This window comes from Gekko japonicus, unplaced genomic scaffold (genome assembly GCF_001447785.1).
Source record: "Gekko japonicus isolate JY-2015 unplaced genomic scaffold, Gekko_japonicus_V1.1 scaffold868, whole genome shotgun sequence".
NCBI classification, from domain to species: Eukaryota; Metazoa; Chordata; class Lepidosauria; order Squamata; family Gekkonidae; genus Gekko; species Gekko japonicus.
In genome coordinates this window covers 28,754-40,873 of record NW_015175381.1, presented here as the reverse complement: position 1 = coordinate 40,873, position 12,120 = coordinate 28,754, and the positions used below count along the sequence as shown (strand labels likewise).

Below are 12,120 nucleotides of genomic sequence, written 5' to 3'. Positions count from 1 at the left end.
TCTTATTTTGATATGATTTTCCCAGGGAGCCCTCAAAAAAAACAAATACCAGCAGATTTTTTAAAATGCAGTTTGGAGGTAAATTAGTCTGATAAAAAATACATGGACGGTAACTGACAATGCAATCGAAAGCAGAGTTACACCCTTGAACACATGAACATGCATGAAACTGTCTTTTACTGAATCAGACCATCAGTCCATCAAGGTCAGTATTTGCTATTCAGACTGGCAGTGGCTCTCCAAGGTCTCAGACTGACGTCTTTCATATCACCTACTGCCAGATCTTTAAACTGGAGATGCCAGGGATTGAACCTGGGGCCTTCTGCATATCAAGCAGATGCTCTACCATTGAGCTACAGCACCTCTCATCTAGGTAAGTCAATTTACTTTAGTGAAAGTAGAAAGGGATAACAGCTTAGGATAGCACTGTAACTGTATTAATTATGTAGATTCATAAAAGATTGTTCAGTAGCATTTCACTGGAGAAGGTTGGAGATCATCAAAAGATTAATTGCCCTGATCCTGGTCCAGCTGAGAGCCCCTTACTTGGGCTGGAGGGAAAAGAAGGCATTTCTGCATGCGCCTGGTGCCAGACCAGCCCCGTAGTCAGAACATTTTTGGTGGGGGGGCACTGCTCCGACTTGATTACATAACTCTCCAGAAGTGATGTAGTCATGCCGTCCCCACCTTGCCGCTCCTCTTACTCTCAGGGAGCTTGAGCCAGCAGGAAGGGAAAGGAGGCCAAGGCAGCCACAAGAGGCGAAGAGAATTTCCTGGCTATGGGGCTGCTTTGAAATCTTTGTAATCCTTCTCACCCACCTTTTATTCTAAATGTGCCGAATCCTTTGTACTCCCCAAACCAAAGAGAGGTGTAGTCAGAGGTAGCCAACAGCGCTGCCCAGTCCTTCCCAAAGATGCCTCCAATTGCCACTAGGAACAAGGGACTGCCCCAAAGAAAAGTCAGCTCCAGCCCTAACCTTCACCCTCCACCTTGCCATTGCCGCTTTAAGCCAAAGCTCACACTCCCTCACAAACCCTCTTGTGGAGATAGATCAAGATGGGTAGAAGCACTAGATTTTCAAGACAGACAAGCTCTTGGGAGGGGGGGAATATGAGCTTAAGAGCTCAGTTCCAGTGAAACACACCTCCTTTGCACTGCTAGCTTAGGCAAGCAATGCATTCTTTTTGAGCCTGTGAGCTCCTGAGACTCAAATCCAAACTGTTTTATTACAGCCCTGGTCAGCCACCCCTCTGCGCCAACACCCTCCCTGCCCTCTGCCTTCACTTTCCCTTTAAGAGCTCTTTCCCAACCAGCCTTGCAGGAGTACACCTCCTAGCTCCCCTCACAGCTGAGTTATGTAAGTTTCTCCCTGGAAGAGGGCAGCAGGCAGGAACCCAGATCTGGCCAGGCACAGATGTGGTCGATGGCAGTAACCCCAGGCTCACTCCACCTCTCGAGCGAGGGGAGGGATACTGGGAGAGGGAGAAGGTGGGGGAAAGTGAGGGGGCATGGCACATTTGGGAAGGAGGTTCTGTCCCAAGGGCCCCCATGGCTATGGGCCTGTGCCAGACTCTTTAAGAAATGCTTCCCTGAACACCATCTATTAAATATATTTATATTCTGAATCACTGCAAGCTTCTGTGGGAGCCAACTTTGGCCTAAAAATTGGGGTAAACATATAATAGCTTAAAGGGGGGGTAAACATAGAAATAGCCTAGCCTATCTACTTAAACATAGGTATTAAGTTGTCTGGAAATGTTATGTAGTGGGTTGCCGCATGGATAAACGACCGACGACGACGTGGTACATGGCACACTTTATTTGGTACACAACAAGAACAAGGAACAAACGGCCGGCAGGCCAACTATATACATACCTGGGGACACACCCCTGGTCACCATTGGTGGGTTTGAATCTCCCGCCATGGTTCCCATTGGTTCCCCAGTGGAGGGACTAGGAGCCTAGTCCCTATTGTTCTTCCAGAGCCAAGCTCTGGCTGTTCACTGGCCCCCGGTGGTGGTCAGCATACACTACAGGAAAGGTGGAAAGATGGGTCTACACATGGACCGAGGCTCAGAATAGAGTGAACAAACACAGTGAAAACTTTAACCCCCCCCACACACAAATTAAGAATACAAACTTACTAGTACACTTAACATGGAACAAAGCACGAATACTCAACAATAGCTGGAACACTTATGAGAGCTTTTTAAGAGGGCATAAGCCAGGGCACATGGACTTTCAGACCATACATGGCAACCCTGGCAATACCTACACAATCAACTACTACTCATTATCATATATGATTACAGTGGCCTACAGGCACCAGGCACAAATCTCTCAACTTAAGTAACAGCAGTGATGGTGTGATGACCAGAGCAGATCACATTGTTACAGGTATAAAACATAGGCAGTATTAAAAAAAGAATCCACAACAAATGTTTTTAAATGCTCTGCTTTTTACGATCTTGAAAATATCCAAGAAGCTACCTTTAAACCTCCTAAAATCCTTTCTCTGAAATATGTACAATGTCCCTGGTAGCAATAAATACTAAGAAAATACATAACCGGACAGGATTACTGTTAGTAATGAGAATGCATCAAGGAAGCTGAGAGGGCTGGAGGTGCAAGATTTTGCATGTTTCTACAAATGCTCAATCCTTTTAATTCAGGCCTTAGAGATTCAACAGCTACCACCAGCCTTCTACAGATTGTTTCAAGTGTAATACCCACAGAAAACAGAATATGCCCATGCAGAGTATTTGAAGAATGGTATAATTTGGGTGTATAGCCAATGTTCCCTTGAAGATCCACAGTGTTGTGAGCAAAAATTCTACCTCGTGAGTGAAAAAAACTAGTAGCATTAAAGTTGTGAGCAAGTCTACATTTGACTATCGCATAGTTTCTTAGAAGATTATTTCCATAACCTTGTAAAAAACTCGGAATGAATTCTTTTAAACTATATATAAATTATATTTAAGAATAATGTAAACATTATAAGAGAAAACAGAATCAAGTCAAATTTCATAACAGAAAATATTGTCCTCTATGGGGGTTGACCAGGCCTCTGGAGAACAGGTTTATCCACCCCTTTCCACTATATTAGTAGACCTGGCCTCCAGAGAACAGGTCTACCCACCTCAGTCCACTATACCGGTAGAACTGGCCTTGGACCATCACCCTGCACTGAGCCAACACATACCAGCACTTGTGTGTGGGGGGGAGAACTCTTGCAGTCTACTTTTGGTTTTTTTTACTGAAATATGACAAATTTATGTGACAGGTCAAGTATAACAGGTCAATATGACAGGTCAAGTATAACAGAGCTGGAACAATCACTGTCAGAACCCTGCCTAACATAACAAACAGGAAGTTGCTTAAATGTTATCAACCCACCCAAACTACTTATTTATTGAAACATTTATATCCCACTTTCACTGTGACTCAAGACATCCTAAAAATCATACTGAAAGGCATAATAGGGGTGTGTCTAATTTTTCCTGCTCCATTATAGCCTATGGGAACCATTATAGTCAATGGGCCCCATAGGCTATAATGAAACATTGATCTGGGGTATCTGGGGCTCTGGAGGGGGCTGTTTTTTGAGGTAGCAGCACCAAATTTGCAGCATAACTGCTGGTGCCTCTCCTCCAACCCCCCAGTTTCAAAAAGATTGGACTGGGGGTCCAATTCTATGGGCCCCAGAAGGAGGTGCCCGCATCCAATGAAGGGGAAAATGCTCCTGAGCTGTAAGCCAAATTGTCTGAGCAGTTAGCTAAAATGTTGTGCGCCAGCACCCCCTAGCACAGCTTAGAGGGAACACTGGCTAGGACCCCTGGTTGCTCTAGATGCATGACTTTACAAGTCCTCCTCACATCTGTTCCTCTTAAACTCTGTAAGTTTAACTCAGTTAGACATGTGCAGCTGATCTGAGCTTCTAGTATTATATGAGCCTAAATGTGCTGGAATATAAAGAAGGCAGATTTATTACAAATACACAGAAGAAAACAGGCAGCTAATAAAAAGCCAGAGCAGAACAGTATGCACAACACTGGATTTAGACAGGGAGACCTAGGTTCAAATCTCTCCTTGGCCACAAAGCTCAATAGGTATTAGACTTGTTAGCTGTGGCTAGCAACCTACAGGGAGAGATTTGGGGGATGGGCAGGCTCAGTTGCCAGGGGTCTTGTTGTAGAAAAAGAGCTGCCGGAGCTCATTAGCATAACTCATTAGCATAACTTATTTGCATATGCCACGCCCCCTGACATCACCGGAAGTGACAGAAGGCCACACCCCCTGACATCACCGGAAGTGTGTCAGAAGGCCCGGCCTCTGTTGTAAAACTGGAAGTGATGTCATCACATTGGGACAATACTCTATAATCCAGCCCAAACTCTATGGTTAATTTAATTGAAACCAACTTTTCCTAGACTGGCCATTAAGTGGGGGCAAGTTTACAAAACCAAAGGCACTTACATGTTCCTATCAGCTTGCCATGATAGCATGGAGAAATTGAAGGTGGATTTAGAAAAAACTTATCTTATAATGATGGATCAGGAAAGGGCTTTTTTCAGAGCATGATAATCTTGTCTCAGATATTGTGGAATGCAGTTAAATATGTTTTTAAATTCCAATTATAATGCCTCCCCATGCCAGCTCTTTATCAACTGACCCTAAGAGCATGTACAGAGAGCAACCCAGACTTCTCCCCTGCCCTGCTAAAATTACAATATTAGAATAATGAGGTAGCTCTGATTTTCTGTCATGACGTGCACCTTACAGTATCCTGTTGAGCATTTTAAAAAAGATGAATCTTTAAATAGCATTATTACTACAGCAATCCATGGAGAAAAAGCATAATGCTGTCAATTCCTTAAAGAGGGTTTATTTGACTTTTCTCACTTTTTGTTTCTCACGTGCTACATCGGTAGGTCTTGTGAATGCCCACTAGGTGTCATACTAGAAAGTCTTTGTTTAAGACAGTGATGGTACTACATTGCAATCATCCAAGAATGAAACTAGGAAAATATACTGTACTAATTATTTACATCCTCTTGAACTTAGAGCATTCATTTCAGTGAATGTTCTCAAGGATGCCTTGTAATCGACCAACTTAGATACACCAGAGATTTTCTGACCAATTGGCATTCAGATGAAAAGTGCAAATAATAATTACAAATACCTAAGTAATCTTAAACATGTTTGCCTGCTATTTGAAAACATTACGTTTCCCCTCCAGAGAAAATGTATTAAAAATAAATTCTAACAGTTGTTTCTCTCATGCACTTACCATGTCTAAAACTGCCACATAAAATAAAAGTAAATACTAAAATGTATTAACTTTCATTCCATGTGGAAAGCTATAGAACACAGAGATATTGGCCAGCATGAAACGTTGAAATAGAAAGTCAGTATGCAGTGATTTGATAACTCCAATTTCTGCTGGAATTATACTAGGACCATTTCCAAATTTACAAAAAAAATTATGTATCAAAATATTTACACCACACCTTTCACTTATGACTTAAGATAGCTTACAATTTCAAAAATAAAACCATACCAAATACCGTAAAATTCTATTTATCCTGTCCCCAGTAAAATGCCATCAAACTGCTTCCTTCCTTCAATAGTACAACTTTATTGGACATAACCTTAAGCCTAAAGCCTTCAAATAATTAATTGATTAAAGCCCTCACAAATCAAATGGATTTACAAGCAGGTCCGTGTCCAAGGACCTGCCCACAAGTGCCTTGCACCCTCCCCAAACAGCCCAGCACTCTCCCCAAACAGCAATGCCTCCCCCTTACCCCTCTCTGTCAAGCACCTGCCTGGGTTGCGAGGGGAGGGGAAGAGAGTCTCAGCTCCTGCTCGGCTTGTTGCAGGTGCAATTGTAACACCTCTGGGCTTGGCCCTGCCTCCGGAAGCTGGAAGGGAGCCATCGCAGGAGGTGGGATGGGATTTGCTTTTAAATGCCAAGTGGAAGGAAAGAGGTGCTGCCGCAGGTAAGACCTGAGCTGCTTCAGGCAGTGCAAGATGAAGTTCCTATCTTTGCTCTTCTCTCAGATTACCTGCAAAGGCAGGTTGGTGTAGGAAGGGGACATGAAGAGAATAGCCCAGTTGGCACCAGGGGTTAAGGGGTTGATCAGGGGGTTATGATTGCAAGAGTTGGACCATAAGGAAGGCCAAGTGCCGAAGAATAGATGCTTTTGAATTATGGTGCTGGAGAAGACTCTTGAGAGTCCCTTGGACTGCAAGGAGATCAAATCAGTAATTCCTAAAGGAAATCAGCCCTGACTGTTCCCTGGAAGGCCAGATATGGAAGCTGAAGCTCAGATACTTTGGCCACCAAATGGGTGCAGTCAGACGGCCTGCCGGGAGGGTTTAAACTGCTCCGGTTCCAAGTGAACTAATTTGATCCGGGGCAAGCACGGTCACACTCATCTCCCTCTCCATGCAACACATCGCTCCCGGGCATCCACACTAGGCGCGCAGCAGCGCGCGTTGGCGGTTTTTAAATTATTATTATTTTACATGTTGTGCATGCGCATAGGCAGCTATCCACAGAATTGAGATCTTTGCGCAGGCGCAGAACACCCTGTCCCAAAAAGCATGCCCTGAAGGAACACTGCCCCAGCGAAAAGGGCCTCCGTGAGGTCCCGGACTCGTCTGAAGCCTAAAACTAATCACTTTTTAAAAATATTATTAACGCCGTGGTGAAGCTTCGCCCAAGCGCATATCACTGAGGATTAAAAAAAATGGCGGGCAAAAAGTGGAAGCCTCGGGCTTCCCAGCGGAAATGGCTCTACACCGGCGGAGAGCAATCACATGGGGAAAATGCAGCTGGAACCAGAGCCCTCAGGAAAACACCACTTGGGGACCTAGTAGCAAACTACACTGGTTTAAAGAATGTTTGGGACGGTTGGCAACGGCTCGGGAGGCAGATGTTGCCTGTGTGATCATGCGTAAGTACTTCATCTATACCAGCTTAAATGGCCCGTGTGACCGCACCCAATGAGAAGGGAGCACTCACTGGAGAAGACCCTGATGCTGGGAAAGATTGAAGATAAAAGAAGAAGGGGACAGCAAAGGATGAGATGGTTAGACAGTGTTATCGATGCAATGAACATGAAATTAAGCAAACTCCGGAGCACGACGGAAGACAGGAGGGCCTGGCGTGATGTGGTCCATGGGGTCGTGAAGAGTTGGACTCGACTGTGCGACTGAACAACAACAACAGGGGGTTATTGTTCTGCTGCTTCTGCTAGCTAGCTAGCCAATGGAACCAGGTTGTGCCTCTCCCAGGTTGTGGCTCTCCCAGCTCCTTCACCAACACTTGCCAGACATCTTGGATCTTCTGAGGGTAGGATTTGATTCCGGAGTAGTGCACGGTACTTCAGTACAGTACAACTCCCAGACACAAATCCTGGCCTTTCTTTATTATTTCCAAACTGACCCAGGTGCTGCTCCCCCCCCCCCGTTTTTACCTGTCAACTCTTACCTGGCCATGTCTCTCCTCCTCCATATTTCCCTAACAACAACAACAACCCCATGATGTAGTCAGTTCCACTGTACTAAACTGGCCTCTTGGGGCCCCCTAACAAAAAATTTCTGGGTATGGTGTTGCTTACCCTAAAAACTTCTTTTCATCCCCTCTGATCTCCCAAGGGAGTCTGAACTGCAAACTCTAGTACATTCCAAGTTGGCCACTTGCGGGGGGGGGGAGGAAAAAATATCCACTGATAGTGTCTTTTCATACCCCAATGATATGGATGAGATAAAGGTGACATTTCTCAAATAAATAAATAAATAAATTTTATGAACTGTGTCCCACAATGCTCACTCCCCATTCACCAAAAATAAAACATGTACAGTATACATGTTTAGCTTTTAGTGTGCTAATTCCTTTTTACCTGACTGACACTTCACTGTCTTTGCAAACATCTTGGCACTCCTTCCGTCCCATCCCCCCCATGCCATTTCATCTCCAGCCTAAAGCAATCCTAGTAGAGTTGCAACCAGAGTTTAGGAAACCCTGAACTTTATTAATTTATTGCTGCTGTTTAATTATTCATCTCATTGTTTGTAATTATCGCTGTTTCTACTGCATGTGGACACTGAACTCAGGATGCTATAGAAAGGGGTTGGAAACGGCTGGCTTCACCTCACTAATATCTTCATACTACATAGCGGTGCCACAAGGAGAATAAATGACAGCGCCCTCCTCCCAACTCTGAATTTGGAATATCCGTCAATTCTAAATAAAACTATTCTGAATGAAATTAAGGAATATTGTCATATGAACGTTCATATATGTTATGATTTATGTTTTTAATTCTTAAAGAAAAGGCTCTGTTTTCAATAGTTTCTCATTTTTTTAAAAAAAAGGATGATTTTCTCTTCAGTATTTCTGTGAAATTATACCTCTGTTCCCAAATTCATACAAAATATTTTCAAAGGGCATTATGTTCGATAAAAACTGAACTCTATTTGAGGCAGGAAAAACTGCTGAGGACCTTCATCTCATTTGAAATTATTTAATTACAAGCTGGGCTTCTGTACTAAAATGATTCTGAAAGCCATTCTGACCTCTTCTTTTTAAAGTCACTGAAAACCTCAAAGAAGGCTAAAAAATCTGGGTTTCCTTCCATTAAAATTAATTTCAAGTGACTGATTGGGTTTTATCTTTGTCACTTGCAAAACATGATAATTAATTCCAACTCTGTATGCAGGCAATCATAGCAGTTCTGTGGGAAAACAAATTAAGTTGGTGTGCCCTTGGGGTAAAGTCAGCGAAACAGTATTTTTCAGATTATTTTCGAGGGCATAAATATTTTACCTTGTAGGCCATGAAAATAAGGTGCCGACCAGAACAATTTTCTCCCTCCCATGTTTACAGTGACTGTTTCCTTCGTCTCAGCTTGAAGACGCTAAACGAGTTGACAGTCTGCTTGCCAGTCAGTTTAATCCTTCTCTCTCTGTGGGTTTGTGGGAAATGGTGGCATGCCAAGTTATTTTTGGCCAAGTACTGCAGTACAAAGCGCCTTCAGGAGCCTTCATTTAGTCAGTGGCCTAACTGGCAGCTGCTGTACCTGCAGAATATGAATTGATGTTGCCATGGAGATGGAATAATTCGTTTTTGTTCTGTCATAGAATAACTGGAACAGCTCTTGTGTAGGGGTCACTTGAGGGGGGAAAATCCAATAGCTGAGGGAAGAGAAACAAACAAAAGGGGAGGGTCTTACATGTTACTTGGGCTTTCTGTGTGTGAATTGATCAATGAACTGCAAAAATGTATTATGATAAATATCTGCATTTCCCAGTACCTGGCTACTTCCTCAATGAGAATTACGACTAGGCAAAAATATACTTTCGTTTACATTGCAATGAAAAGATCCTCATAAGATAATTTTCATGTCTAGTTTGTCAAAAATGGTACAATAAAAAAGCAACAGTAGCAACAAAGCCTTGGGGGAAAGTTGCCACATTAAACAAAAACAGAACAATTTGTTAAGGAGAGTAATTTTTTAATAGGGATTATTTTCTACTGGCCTATAAAACACAGCAAATGAAGATACCTCATTCCGGATTCTCCAGCTTGACACAAACTATAGTCTTAAAGCGGGTAATTTTTGGATGACAAAATTCATCCGATCCAAGCTCTCTCCATGGTCCATCTTTATGTTGTTGCTGGTTTGAAAAGTCAGATGTATGTACTCAACTGGCAATTAACCTATCATAATTTTATCAGTGTGTGTTAACCCTGACCCTCTTGCAATCAATTAAGTATGAAGTCACTAGAAGTGTCACAAATCATATTCTCAAAGGAAGGATCTTTAAAAGAGTAATCAGGACAGTTAATTACACCTACTTTCAATATTCAAACACCAGCAAAAAAGCTGTAAATATAAACTTTTGACTACTTCTCCAAGGTATGATGGACAAAGACTTAGACAGATTCCCCCAAAGAAGCTGTGCCACCCCTGCTCTTCTGTTTTCCCTGCTTGCATTGGTCAATTTCACACTATTCACTGGACAGCCACATTTTGACCCACAGCTCCCCCCAATTTCCCCCGTGTCTTCCTCATCTAAAAAAAAACCAAGGATCGAGAAGACATGGAGGAAATCGGGGGGGGGGAGCTGCAGGTCAAATTGCAGCTGCGCAGCAAATAGTGTGAAATTGACCAATGCAAGCGGGGGAAACAGAAGAGCGAGGGCGGCACAGCTGCTTGTGGGGAATTGGTCTTACACTTTAGTCTGCAGAAGCCCACCATTCTTGCAATATAATATTACATATGTCAAAGAGAAGTGGTTGGTAAGACTTTAAAAGTATGGGTGTTTCCTGAATCTAACATCACAATAGAGCAATGTTATATTTAATTATATATATATTAGTGGGATGGAACCCCTTGACTCCTTTCTGCCAGTGCTAGAAGCCTTCTGCTGATGGCAGAGGCTCTACTGATGCTGTAAAAGGCAGGGGAGACAATTTCAGTACTTCCACTTCCTTCTCCCTGCTGCCGCCGCCTGTTTTGAGTGCTCCTAAGGTCATGTAGATCCCTCAATTCCATCTTCAACTTTCCAATACTCACTCACTATTGACTATTGAAGTGATGGTCTGAATTACAGGGGAGTAGCCAGATCACCTTATTGGTTACCAAAACCATTTCAGAAGCACTATGAAATGTAGGAGTGCTGAAGCTCTCTGGTGTGGCTTATGTTTTGATACATGAAAAAGGCAGCAAAAAAGGAGACTGAAGAGAAGAGCAGCAAAGCAGTGTGGAAGAATATAAAAGTAAACCTCTGGTTCACTGGTGTGATTCAAACCATATTGTTTTGAGTAGGTTCTTTTAAGCCTTTTTTTGCCCTCAAGTCACAGCAGATTTATAGCAATCTTGTGGGGTTTTTAGGGCAAGTGATGTCCAGAGGGGGTCAGCCATTGCCCGCTTCTGCCTCATGACCCTGGTATTCCTTGGAGGTCTCCCATCCAAATGCCAGCCAGGGCTGACCCTGCTTAGCTTCCGAGATCTGACAAGATCAGGCTACTCTGAGTCTGGGCTATCCAGGTCAGGGCTTTAAACCATGGAAGGGACCATCAAATATGTTCCAGAGTGAAAAGGAAAATAGACACCTGTATGACATAATTTTCTCCTCTTTTTTGACATTTAAAATTCTGCCATAGTTTTCCTTTGTTTTTGGCTGATTTTTGAAAAAATCACTTCACTGTTTTTGTTTCTTTCTTTTTTGACATGGGATATTATTATGATCCCCTGTTGGGTTATGTCCCCTCAACAGCTCACATCAAATATCCCACCTGTGATCTTTAATAGTATTGTGGCAAATACTGGCTGATTTTCCTTTATTACATTAATAGCTCATAATGTTTGTCTGAGGCTCTCTCAGTGGCAGTGGTTATTTGTTCTGAGATAGACCATTGATGGTTCTGTTAAGTATCCAGGGGAGCTTGGAAAGAGATGGCCCCTTCCATTTCAAGGGAAGCGGCAGGTAAATGTTTATGAGATGAAAAGGCAGTTTTGAATTTCTTTTAAGTTATTACAACAGGCACAGCTGTTAATGGAGTATCAAAGTTAGTGTGACTATATTGATCAACAGAAGAACTGCAGTGACTGCGAAACAAAGGTAATCCAATAAGAATTTAGGTAGTGGTTCCACAAAGCAAAGAATTTTACTTTTCTTAAGGAGATTGACAATGACAGTAAAGTATGTAATTTTACAAATGAGATTACACAGTGTCTGTTACACTGGACAACTTAATGACAATGACCAGAGAATGAGTTCCATATACCTTAAGCTAGTTAATAAGCAGTCTACCACTTCTACCTCTTAAATCATAGAGACCTGTTGTGGAGAAGCTGACTCAGAAATGAACTTTGCTGACCTGTAAGTGATTATGAGTCATCCAGATTCCAGAAGATGTGAGGGTTACTGGTCTGGTGTAGTGGTTGAGTGCACTGACTCTAATATGGGAGAACCGAGTTTGATTCCCCACTTGCACCTGCTAGATGACCTTGGGCAAGCCATAGTTCTGTCAGAGCTGTTCTGTCAAAGATAGTTCTGGAAAGAGCTCTCTCAGCCCCACCTACCTCACAGGGTGTCTGTTG

At 42.9% G+C, this 12,120-nt stretch overlaps 1 non-coding gene across 1 annotated transcript; it reads right to left on the bottom strand.

The window, feature by feature from the left end:
• Nucleotides 1-291: 291 nt before the first annotated feature.
• On the bottom strand, nucleotides 292-363 carry TRNAI-GAU. The gene has a single exon. It is a non-coding gene; the product is annotated as a tRNA-Ile (tRNA).
• Between the last annotated feature and the right edge of the window lie 11,757 nt (nucleotides 364-12,120).